Source organism: Toxorhynchites rutilus, chromosome 2 (assembly GCF_029784135.1).
Source record: "Toxorhynchites rutilus septentrionalis strain SRP chromosome 2, ASM2978413v1, whole genome shotgun sequence".
NCBI lineage: Eukaryota > Metazoa > Arthropoda > Insecta > Diptera > Culicidae > Toxorhynchites > Toxorhynchites rutilus.
The window spans coordinates 22,737,421-22,755,095 of NC_073745.1; positions in this window are offsets into that span (position 1 = coordinate 22,737,421).

Genomic DNA, 17,675 nt, shown 5'->3' on the forward strand with positions numbered 1-17,675 from the left:
GTTCTATAAATAACCCAACAATGATCAATATCAAACTGTCTCCGCTGTTCGGTCTGCTGAACAATGGAAGAACAGAAAGAATATCTTTACGCCTAAATGGCTACTACTAACTACTGTGTAATTTACAATTTATAGAAACATAAACATAAGTACATATACACGATTAAAACCCGGCTCTGTTACAGCTAAAATGCTAATGAGCCTAACAAATAAATACATGGGATAAAAAAAATTAAGTAAAATGTATGAACGATGTTTTCCGATGAGCAATTTCAAATATAAATATTAGGGTGCCAATGAATGTATGGGAAAAAATCGACCCTAAAATTTCAAAAAGCTACCTAATACAAACAAAATGTTCACCACTTCGAAAAACACCCTATGCCAAATATCAGCTCAATCGGACTTAAGGGAGAGTGGCGCAAAGCGATCAAAGTTTGAATTATTTGAAAATCGAAAAAACACCCAAGGTGGAAGTAAATGAAATCTGGGTGTTCGAATTTATTTATTTATTTATTTATTTTTTGTGATGCCAAATGACTTAAAATTGAATGAAACGTCGAGATCTAGTGTCACCTCGAAAATTTTTGTTTTGTCAAAAATCGACACTCTGGACTTAGTTTTTTTTTCGGAGTACGAGACAAAACGTATGATTTTAAGTGCCAATAAAAGGGGGTCTCCGTAACCACATTGGTTGCGCGTTCGCTTAGTAAGCGATCGATCGTGAGTTCAAAACTCAGGGCCCTCATTGACCATCTTTGTGTTGTTACAGAATAGTCCACGCAACAATCATCAGCGATGGAGATCGATCCACGGTCGAAAAAAGATCGATTCATCCATACAACTGCTCTGCTCTGCCAGACACATCGGGCTACTGTTCTATAAATAACTCAACAATGATCAATCAACTGTCTCCGCTGTCCGGTGGTCCAACTGGATAATGGAAGAACAGAAAGAATAACTCTTACGCCTAAATGGCTACTCCGTGAATGTACCATGTGTAATGGTATAGAAGGAATACTGGCGAATGGCAACTGTGTAATGTGCTAATTATAGATGTGATAACCATGTGACATGTACACGATTAAAATTCGGCTCTGTTACAGCTAAAATGCTAATGAGCCTTAAATAAATAAATGGGATAAAAAAAAAGTGCCAATAAAAATATTTATCTCGGTTTTTCATCCGGAACTTGTTGAGAACTGTTGATTCGCCCGATAATATACCCTATGCAATAATACCCAATCTTTTTTCTGACTTCTTCCAAAGTGTGTTTTGTTCTACTTCACCTGTACCTCGGCCGGGATGTTTCAACAACGTACCAACTCATAATATCCACCTTCCGATCTTCAGCTTTTCCAATGAAGAAGTACTCGGTGCACTGGTTAAACTGGATGCTTCAAAAGGAGCCGGGGTGGATGCTCTGCCGCCGTTGTTAGTTAAAAAATGTGCGGCATCGTTGGCGGTTCCTTTGACGATGCTATTCAACAGCTCAATTGAACAGAGATGCTTCCCGAGTTTATGGAAAACCGCTTCTATGATTCCAGTTCACAAATCTGGCAGTTTGTACAATGTCGTCAACTATCGTGGAATTTCGATTCTCAGTTGCTTGGGAAAGGTTTTTGAATCTCTGATGCATAACGTCATACTAAACGCAACACTGCCGTTTATCTCAGATCATCAACACGGATTCATACCACATCGTTCCACTGTGTCCAACTTAATGTGCTACTCCAAGTTTCTGTTTCGTGAGATCGAACGGCGAAATCAAGTAGACTCTGTTTATATCGACTTTTCGAAAGCCTTCGACACGGTACCACACGCTTACGCAGTGCATAAATTGCAACACATAGGTTTTCCGACTTGGATTGCGGACTGGCTATTGTCGTATCTAACGGATCGAAAGGCATTTGTACAGCTCAACTCATCACGATCCAGCACATTCAACATACCGTCTGGCGTACCGCAAGGGAGTGTGCTGGGCCCTTTGATATTTGTCCACTTCATCAACGATGTCTGTCTTCGTATATCCTCCGAAAAGCTGCTTTTTGCCGATGACCTCAAGATTTTTCGTGTCATCGCATCTCCAATTGACTCTTTTTTATTGCAAACCGACATCAACATCGTCCTGAACTGGTGCAACGAGAATGGTATGAGTGTGAACATAAATAAATGCAAAGCGATCACTTTTAGCCGCAGTCGATCTTCATCCTCACACCAATATCGGATCGACAGTGCTTCTGTGGAACGCGTACAGTCTATTCGCGACTTGGGAGTGATAATGGATTGTAAACTTCGATCTCACGAGCACGTTTCCATTACTACGGCAAAAGCCTTCTCCGTGCTTGGTTTTATTCGCCGTAATGCTGCTCAGCTAACTGATGTGTATGCACTCAAATCGCTTTTTTGCGCATTAGTACGTAGCATCTTAGAATACGCTGTTCCGGTTTGGGCACCTTACCACGCGTACCAGATAATACGAATCGAGCGTATCCAAAAGCTGTTTTTACGATTCGCACTTCGGAACCTGCCATGGAATGATCCCTTAAACCTTCCTGATTACCAAGATCGTTGCCGTCTGATCAATCTTGAGCTCCTGTCGGTAAGAAGGTTGAGACTACAGCGGCTCTTCATATTTGACGTCCTGACGAATAACATTGACTGTCCTGATCTTCTACAAGAAATATCATTTACCGTACCCCCGCGACAGCTGCGACACTCTGCTTTGATCGCCATTCCTAGACACAGGACTAATTATGGATTCAACAGCTCTTTCTGTTCCTGTCTTAAGGCCTTTAGTGTTGTTTGTGATCAATTCGATTTTCATATCACCCGACAATGTTTTATATGTAGACTTAAATTATTAGCTTAAGTTATGATTAGTCTGTACGAGTCCATCGAAGACTGAACACAAAATAAATAAATAAATAAATAAAAAAATATATAGCTCATTCGAACTTCATTTTTTAGTGTTAAATTTATAGTTTTTTTGAGAACCGAAAAATCACCGGAAATCGGGGTTTTAAAAAAATATATAGGAGGTTGTGTCCAAGATACGACCGCATTGTTGACGTAGAACCACGCTGTTGTTTTATATAAGTCGCTTATTTATTCCTTCGGATATTTTTCTATAATGATGTGAAATTTTAGAAACAACTGCTTAGTAAAATAATCTCTGATATGGTTTTTTCATTGTCGATAATTGATTGATGATTCATTCTTGCCCTCGCAAAACAATACACTAGCTGATCGTATGTCGCAATTTATTTCATGTCAATGTATTGAAAATTTACCTCGAACGCTATTCCGGTGGCCTTTTTCGCAATTGACATAGACTCGGCTACAGTCGATTATATACAAGTTGCACCAGCACCATTATTACACATCTCATAACTACATCAATATATCTTTGGCACCGCATGGAAACAACAACAATGACAACACTTGCAAGTATCAAATATCATGCTACATGTTATTTAGTATTGCCTCAAAGGAATCACACCTCTAGGCATCGTTCGTACAACGTAAACCAAGCGCCAAACAAGCGTTCGCCATAGCATGCATACAGAGTCATACATTGGTGGCTTGAAACTACTAGGAATATAAACACTTCTCATCATTTTGCGCTATTCTCAAAAGAAACGCTTCTGATAATATGACTGGCCACGAAAAATATTGCATTACTTTCTCATGCTCGAGAGAAGCGCAGCTGTCACCCTTAGTGGAGGAAGTTTTGCTACTGGCAAGCGAAACCTAATCACATACAAAATTCCAGAGCGACATTTACTTTCTTGGTGACTAAACAAGCGAAATAAACTCTTTTTGTTAATAACAACCTCGAAAACAGTAGCAATGCTTCATAGCGCAAATGCAAAAACACCCAAAAACACCTTCTGTTGAAGGCAGTTTTGCGACTGGCACGCGAACCCAATTCACTTATAACATTCCAGTAAGACATTCAAGATTCTTGGTATTCCCCAAATATTTTTTGACGTACTACCTTAACGCCTGCTTCGCCATAACGTCAGTTTAATGCATTGATGCATTCTCAAAGGCACCAGTGAACCCCTTATAATGACGGAAAACAAACAATGTTAACTGCTTGGAAAAAGACTGAATTATGCCACACAGCTTGTACTCTGCTGTAACACCCATCGATGTGAATTCGCTGATGAGTTTGCCAAGAGCGACCGCCTTCACCACCAGCGGGGGGACCTTGATTTTGGTTGCTGCCTGGGTAACGGCGTTTACATTTCGACCGACGCGCCGAAATCGCCCACTTTGCTGTTGTTCGATGCGGTGTCACACTCGCGAAAGGCTCGGTTCAGTGCGAGCGCTTTTCACTGCACCAACATCGCGTGCATCATTAGATGACGCTTGTCTCGAAATTTTATTGCCCCTGGCAATGCATTCGTTTTTTACAGGGCTCGAGCCTGCCTTCCTCTTCTTCTTGCTCATCACACACTAGGCGAAGCGTCCAATTTATGACGCGGGAAGAAAAACACACGATACGAATAATGCGAAAAACGAACAGAAAAACCAAACGACGATATCCAAGTTGGATTACCACTGGTGGGGTCCAATCTTAGATCGAAGCGCAGCGAAAGCAAAGTGAACTGGATTGCTCAACAGTCCGATGCCGAATGAAAGTTTGCCTTTTTGACGTAGGACTACGTCTTTCATTTCTATACCGGGGTGTAAAATCAAAGTTTCGAAAACGAAAGCGTTACGCCGGAGACCGAGATTTTGAGCGTTAATAGCTCCTAAACATCTGAACGAAATGGTATGATAAACACTTCATTCGAAAGATAAAATGTCTACGCGTTCTATACTTGTTACTTTCTGATCCAAAAACTTGTTTCAATAGTCTTAAAATTGCTTTCAAAACAGGCTATTGAAATCACCAATCGGTATATAAGCGAGCGCCGCTCGGAAATCTACTCAGTTCCAATTGAACAGCGATTGGAGCATGTTGCCGCTGTTGTGGTGAAGCTCTTCGTTTATCATGAAAGTGAGAATGAACGGTGTCACCAAGAGCCTGTTTGTGCACTTTAGGCCAGAACGGTTCCCCGGCAAGATCTCCAAGCAGCCGCTACACACACACACACACATATACACGCGCAGAATTTTTTCCGTTTGGATGCCATTCAGCATCGAGAAAGATCCGGAAAATAATCTGCCAGTTCATCTGGGAATTTAAAAATACATTCACGTGAAAGAGTTTATTTGAATGTTTTCTATCCATGTAACACTGTGACCAAATATGTTTCAATCAAGTGCTATTAACAGATGGTTATCGAGTTAGCATTAACCACTGGTGGGCTTCCAGTATCGAGGAAAATGTGGAAATATCTAATCGTTACTGAAAATAATCTGCCAGTTCCTCTGGGAATTTAAAAATACATTCATGTGAAAGAGTTTCTCTTAATGTTTTCTATCCATGTAACACTGTGATCAAATACATTTGATTTTGTGATTTTTCAATCAATCGCAATTAACAGAATAGCTTCTGAAGATTATTCTTCCCCATCAGTAGGATATTTCCGTATCCAATATTGGATGCATAAAACCTTGTGCCTCCAACGTAACGCTCTCGTTTTCGAAGTCCCCCAAATATTCATTCATTCAGAATGAATTCAGATTCAACTTCAAACGAATGATCTCTAAATCAACGATAGTCCTACGTCACCCTTGCGGTTATACCATAGATATAACCCACTTCCTGTTTTTGACGTAGGATTACGTCTTTCGGGAACATATTGAGGTACAAATTGAAAATCGAAAATCGAGCGAACCGAGAAAATTGTCCAATTTCAAATGCTTATTGCTAAGTCATTTCATGATGGATTGGTGACGTTTTTGCGTCAATCAATTTCGACACTTCATAACAATTTTTCACATTGAATAAAATAATATATGTCATGAAACTAACTATCGAACAATTGAAAAATCTCAACCCATATCCTAACGGAAATACCCGCTTCTGATTGGTCAAATTGACGACACATGCGGCGGGTCCCTAACAGAAACTTCAGAACCAAGCTGCCTTAGGGAAATCGGCATTGCAGATACATGAAAGAAGAGGGAGCTTTTTTTCCCCACCGACATGTAATCCCTAACAGAGATTTCCAATCCAAGGTGTCGGGGGGAAATCCGCATGTTAATACCCTCGTGGTCGATAGTTTAACTAACGACGCGCACAAATGAATAGTGCTCATTGTAACTAGCGTCGACATTGCTGATTGCATACGTGCTGGCGAATAAGTTTGGAGCGATGAACGAGTGTTTTTTTTGTTATTTTCGTTCCAATAAGAATCTTTCTATAGGTTGATTGAAGAATGATGTTTCAACGAACTGAATAGAACTTATGCTTGATAGAATATAAATAAAATTTAAATTTGGAACTTTTCTGTTGGTAGCTTCGTGAAATTTCATATTAATGACCGATCATTTATTGTGAAACTTTTAGCACAACTGTAAGTGTAAAATTGTATATGGTAGCTATTGTTTTAATATGACTTGCAATTTGAAACGCTATTTTTTCTCCAAGGATAATTAATGCGATGAGCAAAATTGGAAAAATGAAGGAGTATTCGAAAAAGTGATTTCACATATGCTCTACATATGGCATATGAGGCATGTAGCATCGTGTTCCGTTGGGTTTAAAGCGAGAAGGAAATGGATTGAATAAACATCCAGAAAATACAAAATTATAAATGAAATTACCTTTTCCATTTCAAATATATTTTCTCTATACTAAAGTAACCCTTTTTTCTGGTGAGAAAACTTGTGTTCGATAATGATAATTATCTTATATTACATTAATGAGCCTTTTTTTCCTTTATTTCATCCATACATAACACAGGAGCCATCTCGTCCAGAACAACAGAGGGCGGCGTTGGTACGTGATATGCACCATCTAATGACTATTCACCATCCTTCTATCACTATCACTCGCTTATGGACACTGGTGGAGTGAACAAACAATACCTAACAACCAGACAAAACAGACCCAAATTATTACCGAAGAGTTTAACAATGTAATTCTTCAAACATATCCAAAATGCATTCAGCCGATAGCCTTACGGAATCCTACGTCAACTCTGCGGTCGTGTCTTGAACACAACCCTCCTGTAAATTTTTTTTTAATCTAATCTAAATTTATTTTAATCGTTTTGTTTGAAGATACAATGAGACATATACAAGTGATTCAATTTACATTTTTCAACCTTTTTGCTCCTTATTTATCATCTTTGATGTATTTTCAGTTCTTGTTTTGGCATAAATTCTTTTTCCGATACTTATATATCGTTGGTGATTTTAATTTGATAACCTAACTAATAATAAATTTTCAAAAAATCCTAGTTTACTATCGCTCGAATAAGCGGAAATTCTGAATGAGTGGCACTAATTATAAAATTTTCTTTCGAGGTTACAATGCGCTCTTGGGCTGTTTTATATTCAGCAGCTCGATGTAAATCGCTGATTCTGGTGTCGAATGGGGCATCAAGTATTGTTCTGAGTATCCGATTTTGGGCCACTTGTAGTTTCTTTATGTGGGTTGTAGCACACGTTCCCCACACCGGCATTGCATAATTCACAACTGGAGCGATTATTGTCTTGAACACAGCTAGTTTATTACGTCTTGATAGGCGGGATCTTCTGCATATGAGTGGGTACAGGGATTTTAGCAGTCCAATACTCCTTGCTTTTAGATTGTCCGTATGAGATCGATACAGTTGTTTATCGTCGATGGTAACGAAGGTAAGTGATCTGATTCTGCCATTCGATTGGACGACCGTTTAATTTGATGACGCAGTCTGGTGGTGGAAGCAGCTTCGGGGATAATCTGTGCCGGAAAAGGATCGCTTGGCTTTTTGTCTCGTTAACTTTGATTTTCCAGCTGGTCAAGTATGAGACATACGTCGTAACGCTTCGCTGGAGTTTCGATCGATACTCTTTAGGTTGACGGCCTCTAACTATTATTGCACTGTCATCAGCATATAGCGCCAGATTACACCCAGTAGGAAACTGCGGAACATCTGAGGTGTATATCACGTATAATATTGGACCTAATAGAGTTCCCTGTGGTACGCCAGCGGAGATTATTTTCAGCTCGGAGGAGACACCAGAAAGATGTACTCTGAATGTCCTATCTGATAAATAACTTTTTATTATGCTTGTAAGGTATAGTGGAATGTTGGCTTGCATCAATTTGTGGATAAGTCCTTTGTGCCAGACGTTGTCGAAGGCTTTCTCAACGTCGAGGAAAGCTACCGCTGTATTTGTGGAGAATGCATTGTTTCTCTGGATATTGTTCTACACCCTGACCAGTTGGTGGACGGTAAAGTGCCCCTTCCGGAAGCCGAATTGCACTGGAACTATAAATTCACGCTCATCGATTTGCACCATTAGACGCTAAAGAATAAGCCGCTCGAAAACCTTACTAATAGCTGACAGGAGCGTGATGGGTCTGTAATTTCTTGGCGAAGTTGGATCTTTTCTTGGTTTCAGGATGGGGATGACTTTCCCTGTCTTCCATCTAACCGGAAAATAGTTGAGTTGGAAGCATCGTGTAAAAATTTGAGCCAGGAAGCGATATGCTTTACCAGGGAGTTTTTTTAGGATCAGATTTACAATACCATCATTACCAGGCGCCTTCATATTTTTACCTCTCTTGACTGCAGTACGCACCTCATCCTCAGTGACTTGGCCTGTGAACCCAGTATCGTGTACCTGTTCATCTAGTAGTTCAATAGAGCGTTGCACCACATGTTCATGGGGGCTCACTATGCTAGCACCGATGTTGTGCGCCTCGACGATAATGTTGGCGATAGCATTCGACTTCTCGGCAGGGGATACTAAGATGTCACCCGAGTTTTCTTCATTCAGTGGCGGGATCATCGTGGGTCGTTTCTTGAGTATTTTTGCCACCTTCCAAAATGGCCTCGAATGATCATCCATTTGCTCGATGCTGTTGGCAAAACGCTCGTTCCTTATCTCCAGCATCCGGTTCTTGATGAGATGGTTGAGATAGGTGACTTCTTGCTTCTGCCAATGATATCCAGTTCGTTGGTATTGGCGCCTGACGGTATTACGCTGTTGGATTAGCCGACGAGTGGGTAGATCTTTCGCAATGAACTGATTTCTGATCGTAACCCAGTGAACAAAGGAACCTTCTGCAGTATGAATGACTTCTTCTAAAACGCTGAGATTATTCTCGATAGATTCGATGGATGACAAATCTGTAGTATCAGGGAGGCGGGATTCCACAAGGCAATTGAATGCAATCCAGTTCACTCTATGATAGTCTCGTCTCTTTGCAACCGGTGCGGGAGCGGGATGAAATTGTAGCTGAGATATAACCGGATAATGATCAGAGCTCAGCTCGAGGTGGCTAACGGGCTTGTAAAGGTTCATGTCCGAGAGGAAAACATCCAGAGTTGATGTTGAATCGGTTGGAGAGAGGAACGTTGGATCATCAGGATAGTAGTTGTTGCATGTCGCTGAACTTAAATGGTCTGCAAGAATGTTTCCATTCTTGTTTGACCTATGATTGCGCCATAGGATGTGTCGAGCGTTGAGATTGCCAGCTATCACGAAGCCGGATTGGCTATCAGTGAGTATTTGTAAGTCATTCGCAAATAGCTGGGATGACCCATCTCCGTCCATGCATTGTCTGGGGACGTAAACTGCAAACAGTGTAAAACTTCCTTGGAGGGAATGAATTTTGACGCCGATTGTCTCGATGACTTTGGTTTTTGGATGCGGGACGATTTCATAGCGGATGCCATGCTTCACTATTACTGCAACGCCGCCACCATTTGAGTTGGGTCGATCTAGTCGGATCACAAAGTGTGCCAGAAGAGAAAAGTTTGTTGACGGGTTGAGCCGGGTTTCCGTGATCACACCTACATCAATGGAGTGTCGAGCAAGAAAACCATTTAACTGGATCTTTTTTACCCGAACAGAGCGGGCATTCCAGTTCATAATCTTGGTGCAGCGGGGCTCAACAGACCCCATATTTGCAACTAATAAAATGTTCCCCAATTCAGCAGCACTAAAAAGCTCGTTCGTGTTGTCACTGGGGGAGGTGTTTGGTTGCTGTGGTGGCGGGACGTGTGTGGCCGCTCTGAGGCGAGGATCTACGCGACGCTCACTCTGCTGGTTGGTCCAAGCGTTCGCTGCAGGCTGCGTATATGCCCACCTAGGAGTTTCGGTAGGAACTGGATTATGAGCAAGAGTCGGAAAATTTTGCTCTGTGAGGGCTGGAGCAGCTGGAGCTTTTGTTTTTCTACCCGGCTGGTTCACTGACGTTGACGCCGGAAATGTTGTGCTCTTTCTGAAGCAAATTCAGTAGCTCCTTGGTATCCACTAACGGAAGACCACGAAGCACAACTTTGTATGGCCGCTCGTTCGGTTTGTCGTGAGTGTAGTATTCATATCCACACAGCTGCAGATACTTTTCAATTTTGTCGAAATCAGTTGGGGAGGAGCACTGAATTTTAGTCCCAAACCGAGTTATTCGATAGGTTGGCCGAACATCACAAGCTTTCATTTTTCCAATGAGCGTCGCAACTGGTAAATTTTTAACTACCAAAGGTGGCAGCCTAGTTTTTCTGGGAATATTCTCCGGATGTGTTACTACCGGCGTCGGGTGAAAATCATCAGGAGTTTGCCGAGCCAATGTGCTGAATACGTTTTTATTTAGAAGCTTTTCCTCTAGAACGTCATTACTGGCTATTGGATCAATTTTCTTTCGCTTGGTTGCGTTTTTAGAAGAAATGCGAGCCGCAGAGGGCGGCGTCTCTTCAACCTCCATATGGACGCGAAACGCGCGTGCGTCCGAACGTGTTTTTACAGGACCGCGAATATGATAACACCACTACTGCACGAACGAACTTGAGCTTGAGCTTGAGCTTGGCTAGACTGTACAATTCGTAGTTGCTCTCCGTGATTGACCTGAACCAACCAAATTGCACAAAGAGCACACAGAATGACGCTTGGGACTAGCAAATCATTCTCGTTGTGCAATTTCCGGTGATCCGAGCTTTAAATGGTCAATAACGACGCCGGCCACGTCCTTACAGTCACCAAGGGTAGGGAAGGAATGTTAGTATGATATTCGCTACCCGAAAGCCAGAAGGGTGGCCTCTATATCGTGGTTCCCTAGCGAAAACCATGGGAGGGATAGTTATTAGTGGGAAGAGGTAAGAATCAGGATTCACTGTGGTAAGTGATGTGATTATGTAAACGCAAATTATCGATCATTTTACGAAGCCGAACTTCGGAAATTTTATGTGTCACAATACGTGGCAAAGATTATCTTTAGGTATCCTGAGAAGGAAAACCTGTGAAGCTTATCGGACCGACTATATATTATATTATTTATCGCACGTACTCGCAATCGGGACGGTGGAGAGTAAACTGTGGGAAACCTAAGAAGGTAACCAAGAGAAATCTTATAAAATCAATCTAACAAGAAATGTAAATTGTTTATCGTTGCGCATTTTCTTTATGAAACTCCAATTGCTACGCCGGAGAGTCATGTTTAGGAAACCTGAGAAGGTAACCGAGAGAACTCCTTTAAAAATTAATCGATCCGGATATAAGTTATGCTGTTCATTGCATGTACGCTATATAGAAATCCAATCGTGAGAGCGGAAAGTCATCTTTGGAAACCTTAGAAGGTGTGGAGCCGATCTGGCGTGGAGGTAACATCCATACTTCTCACGCTCAAGATCACGAGTTCAATTCTCACTCCCGACACTCTTCCAAAATGGAAGGAAAAGTGACGAACCAGCCAGAAGCGTTGAAAGTCACTATAATACAGAAAAAAAAAACCTTAGAAGGTAACCGAGTGAAATCCTCTAAAAGTTTTTTTCATACTTTCTGAAGAACTTCCATTAATTGAAAGCGTAAAGAACATACAAAATATGTACATACATATATAATAAATACACATATAACATTACAACTACAAACATCATTACCTATTTTTTAAACACATAGTCGACTTAGTCGAAGTTTGGCCAGAATATGTAGAAATGTATTCCTCTACGCGTATTCAAAGATTGCCAAATGATGGCCCTACGTTTTTCAATATTTGGGGGCCCAAGCATAATTTCACAACATTAACTTTCGGTATGAGCATCTCTAGATATATTTGCTTGGCCCATGATATCCATTTTAGAAAACACGGCACTGTGAAGGGAGACGGGTGCAAATATCTGAGCGAAGAGCAAAACCACACCAAAACTCTTTGCTTCTATACAGCCACACCACACATATAAAAAGAAAATGAGAGAGAGGGATTATGGCGATCGAAAGCGATGAATGCGAACGATGACGTATCACATAACAGTCACAAAATTGTTGAAATGGAGAGATATATGGACTAATAGGTAGATAGGTAAAGACATTGCGAAGAGAGAGAGAGAACGAAACACCACTAGCTGATAAGTGGATCCCACTCTCCAAAGGTCCAACATCCGCTCAGGAACATATTCGCGCCACTTCTACTTCGTCCAGCCATTGACCGCTGCGGGAACCCCCATTTCACTGATGATCTGAATGAAAAAACATTAACAGTCTCCGGGATCCGCATTCAAAGAATGCTATATGTATATAATATATATATAATATGTATGAGATGTGAAACTGAAAATTAAAACTTAGCCCATATCGGTCTATCCTCACCCCAGCCATGTCAGCAATTCATTTTGTTGTGATATTTTCACTGCGGCGGTGTAAGCAAATATCGCGAGCAGAGAGAGACGATTAAAAACACACTGCGCAACCGAGAGCGCGACGACTGAGAACGAAACCGAGGCCGAGAGTGCAACGAACAAAAGCACATTGAGATAGACAATTAAGAGCATAACGACTAGGAAACTCTCACTAACAGCGAAACGGAAAAATGGCTTCGTTCGACCCGGTGAACCATTACTCATTTTTATTTGTGCGATTAGCGATGGAATTAAGCTAAATTTCACTTATTTTCACTTCTGTAGAACAGACAGCACATTTTTCATCCATTTCACAAACTGTAACACCTTTGGACGATAGAAATCCGCTCAACCGCAACCGCACAAACAACACATCACAGAGCGAAAAAGCACACGTCCACTCCGGTACGTTTCTTAAACCGAACTCTCACTACTGCACGAACGAACTTGAAGAAAACGCGTAAAACGAATTGAAAAAAAAAACACGACGATATCCAAGTTGGATTACCACTGGTGGGGTCCAATCTTAGATCGAAGCGCAGCGAAAGCAAAGTGAACTGGATTGCTCAACAGTCCGATGCCGAATGAAAGTTTGCTTCAGCGAGATCCACTATTTATACTCTAGGCAAGTATTCCCCTTCATTCTTCTATTTTTCACGGAGACTTTGAATCCTACGATTTCCCCTCCGATGGTCGTCGATAAGTTGCTCGTTATTGACAGCTCTATTCGGGAAAGCACACAAATGAACAGAACAAATGTATGGGAAAATGGAAACGCTTAAAGTTTTCATGAATTTTTACCATTTACAAACCAGTGGATTCTAATGTATAGCATATTAAACAAATCTTACGGGATTTCCGATTAGTTTAGTATGTAAATCGCCAAAATCCGTTCGGGGCAAAAATAGTTATTAACGTTAACTTTATTTCATAAAAACGTGATCTGTTTTCTGATTTGGCACCCTTAATGAAAGACGTAGTTCTACGTCAAAAATTTCTAATAAATGTTGGAAAAACGTGAATTGAAAGTGGAATTCATGCCCCCATTTCCAACAGTGCCCCGAACTAACTCTCATTTGCTGCACCAAAGCATGGCAAGATTAGCACCGAAGCGCATAAGAAAGTAAACCGTAAGGAAATTCCAGCCACCCTCAAGCTCTCGGTTCCGCTCTTGGTTCAACGTCTCGAAGAACCCAAAGCTCCCCCCAGCTCACAGCTATGGATGAGACGAAAGTTTGCCACTTCTGGAGGCGCCAGAGGATAGTTGCATCTGTGTTGTGTCGACTGCTTTTCGCATAAATAAATTATGTGCAATAATTAAACTTAATTATAGAGAAGCGTAAGCGCACCGAAACTCATTTGCAGCTCGTAAAAAACATGCACGGATAAATTGAATAAAATTTGCTTAACTATTATTGCTGCCATTTGTGCAGAACTTTTGTTTCCTGTTGCCTTCCGAAGTTCTGGAAAATCTCTTTGCGGCCTGCGGCATGAATTCAGCAATTAACAAATTGTTTGGTTCTAGATTTAGCTGTGAGATATCCCCGAATTTGGTGGAAACAAAAACCAAGAGAAGCGTTTCCATAAATCATAATTAAACGGTTTGCTGCGAAGACTGCTGCAGTTCAAACAAATCAACCCGAACGAAATCACAACAAAAGTGTCACAAACGGTGCTTGAACAACAACACGACACGACAGGGCCTTTCGAGGCGGACGGACGCAAAAAGGATAGACCTCTGTCACGCTGTCATCCAGACGTTCAAACAAGCTCGCGTGCCTTGTACTACAACAGCAACAGCAGCAACAACAACATCAACAACCGGAGCCCATCATCTTTTCCGTGATGGCTGCAAATACAGCAGCATGTTCATAAATATTGCTCTGAGAGCTGCCAGAACTGTCTTCTTGGCCCCTGGAACAGAAAACCTGCATGTTCAGTGTGTCTGACGATGGGCCTGCCATCTCAAACTGTCACCCAACTCAAAATCCGGCGTATTCCGGCCAAAGCACTGAGTTGCTTGCTGTCGGTTGGTCGGAGTGTTTGCGGAGACCCTTCACTGTGTATAAACTAACCTGCCATCAGGGCCTGCCGACCGATCGCCTGATGCCACTGTTCTCGACGAGCCAACGCGGAATTGAGTAGGTGCTGTGGGCGGAATAAATATCACTTCCACATTATGCTGCTATACCCAGTCGTTATTTATGATTATGTCATGCTTGTTTATAATTTTCGGTGTTCCATTACGTGCTCAACGATGCAGTTTGATGAATGTGGTTCCGTGCGGAGACTCAAGGACGTTAGTCGGCACGGAGACGGAAGGACGAAGGATGTGTGTGTGTGTGTCTGGGTGCGCGTGTGTGTGGGTGGTACTGCCGACCAGTGGCAACATTTTCACTCCTTCAAGCTCCGACACAGTTTCGGTTTTCCATGCATTCCATTCCATTGGGATGAAATATGTATGCAAATCGACTGGAGATGGGAAAACACAAACCAGGGAGACCATGCTACTGTGGCATCCCACCGATAGCCCTCCAGCTAAGAGCATTTGCGGACAAATGTATTCATTTGGTAATGGACACGCTGTGAAGTTGAGATTATTAGTTGATTTTTAATGTTTTTGAATCATTTCAGTGGGTGGCTCAACTTATTTCTCGTGCTGTGTTTTGTGAAGTGCTCAAACACAGACAAATTGTTACCAGTAACTAATCAAAACTTCTACACATTTTTTTCCTTTTATCATTATCCATTTATTACATTCATGGCAGAAACTGTCGATAGGAAAAAAACCCAACCCGTCTACCCTTGATTTCCAATAAATCATCCCTTTTCATAACCGTCAAAATATAAAACTTTAGTTCCTCCGCCTGCCCTTTGGCGGGCAAAATTTACGGCCGAACTTATTAAGAATGGCCTCCGGGAAACTTCTGCCGCGCGGAGAGATAAATTTGCCCATGTGAGAGTGGAATGCCCATCAATTAAGGGCATGCTGAAGCGGAACTAACAAAATTGATTTCACTACTTGGCAACGCGCAACGTGGAAAAACTCCGCCCAGGTGGCATCGCGGCAGCAGCTAAAAATACCCGGAACTCGATCGTCACAAAGGGAAGTCTGCGTCAGAAGCGTCGCTTTTGACTTGGCCAAGATTGGGATGAAAGAATAATAAAAAAAAAAACTTTAACCTTTTCCGTGTATTTCGTTTCTCGTTGGCAGCCCAGACCAACCGGCCTGGTTTCCGGGGGAAGTTTGTGGGTTTTTTTTTCATCCCCGCTGCATATAGAGTGCACTCTGCGTGGAATTTTGTTCTTTCTCTTTCGCTGCCTCTTCAACATTTTCCTCACTCATAGAGGAAAATTAACGGATTCGAAGGGAAAGCATTGCGACGAGGGAAGGATTGCATGAATAGAGACTGAGGTGGTGGGGCTGGACCAAGGAGACGGGGATTGAGAATAGAAAGTTATACGTTTTTATTTGAACTACCGATCCAGCGAATAATGGTAAATGCTCGGGAACAGCTTCTGACAACCTATCAGTGATGGTTAGAGATAACATGAGAATATTTTAAAGACCCGATTCAAAATTGACAGGGAGTAAATTCAGTTTTGTCGGTTGGCAATTGACCAAGTGACATGAGTCGTTCGTTCAATTAAGTTAAATTCAATCGGATTTGTGTAATAATTTACTATGTTTCATTGGTTATGAATAGTTGTTACATATTATTGTTATGGATATATTCAGGGTTATTATTCAATAAACTATTCTAAACTACTAAAATATATCCTACCGTAGCTTCAACATATTCTGCGCAGTTAAGACTTTTCAAAGTTTAAATTATTCTGTAACCAAAATATATGCACCATATCATAAAACAGTTAGTACGGTCTTGAAACTACACTCTGTCCAACTTCTATAAGACCACCCTGATTCTATTTCGTTGCAACACAAACAGTTAGAATTTCAACAAGATGAGGATGTGAGGATATTAATACAATGCTTAGAATTAAGTATATTTAACGTCAATTTCGTTCAAAAGAGTTGTTGTTTTGACGTAGGACTACGTCTTTCATTTCTATACCGGGGTGTAAAATCAAAGTTTCGAAATCGAAAGCGTTACGCCGGAGACCGAGATTTTGAGCGTTAATAGCTCCTAAACAACTGAACGAAATGGTATGATAAACACTTCATTCGATAGATAAAATGTCTACGCGTTCTATACTTGTTACTTTCTGATCCAAAAACTTGTTTCAATAGTCTTAAAATTGCTTTCAAAACAGGCTATTGAAATCACCAATCGGTATATAAGCGAGCGCCGCTCGGAAATCCACTCAGTTCTAATTGAACAGCGATTGGAGCATGTTGTCGCTGTTGTGGTGAAGCTCTTCGTTTATCATGAAAGCGCGAATGAACGGTGTCACCAAGAGCCTGTTTGTGCACCTTAGCCCAGAAGGGAATCCATCAGGAGGAGAGATATGCCACAAACTGTTCCCCGGGAAGATCTCGAAGCAGCCGCTACACACACACACACACACACACACACACACACACACACACACACACACACATACACGCGCGGAATTCTTTCCGTTTGGATGCCATTCAGCATCGAGAAAGATCCGGAAAATAATCTGCCAGTTCCTCTGGGAATTTAAAAATACATTCATGTGAAAGAGTTTATTTGAATGTTTTCTATCCATGTAACACTGTGACCAAATACATTTGGTTTTGTGATTTTTCGATCAATCGCAATTAACAGAATAGCTTCTGAAGATTATTCTTCCCCATCAGTAGAATATTTCCGTATCCAATATTGGATGCATAAAATCTTGTGCATCCAACGTAACACTCTCGTTTTCGAAGTCCCCCAAATATTCATTCATTCAGAATGAATTCAGATTCAACTTTAAACAAATGATCTCTAAATCAACGATAGTCCTACGTCACCCTTG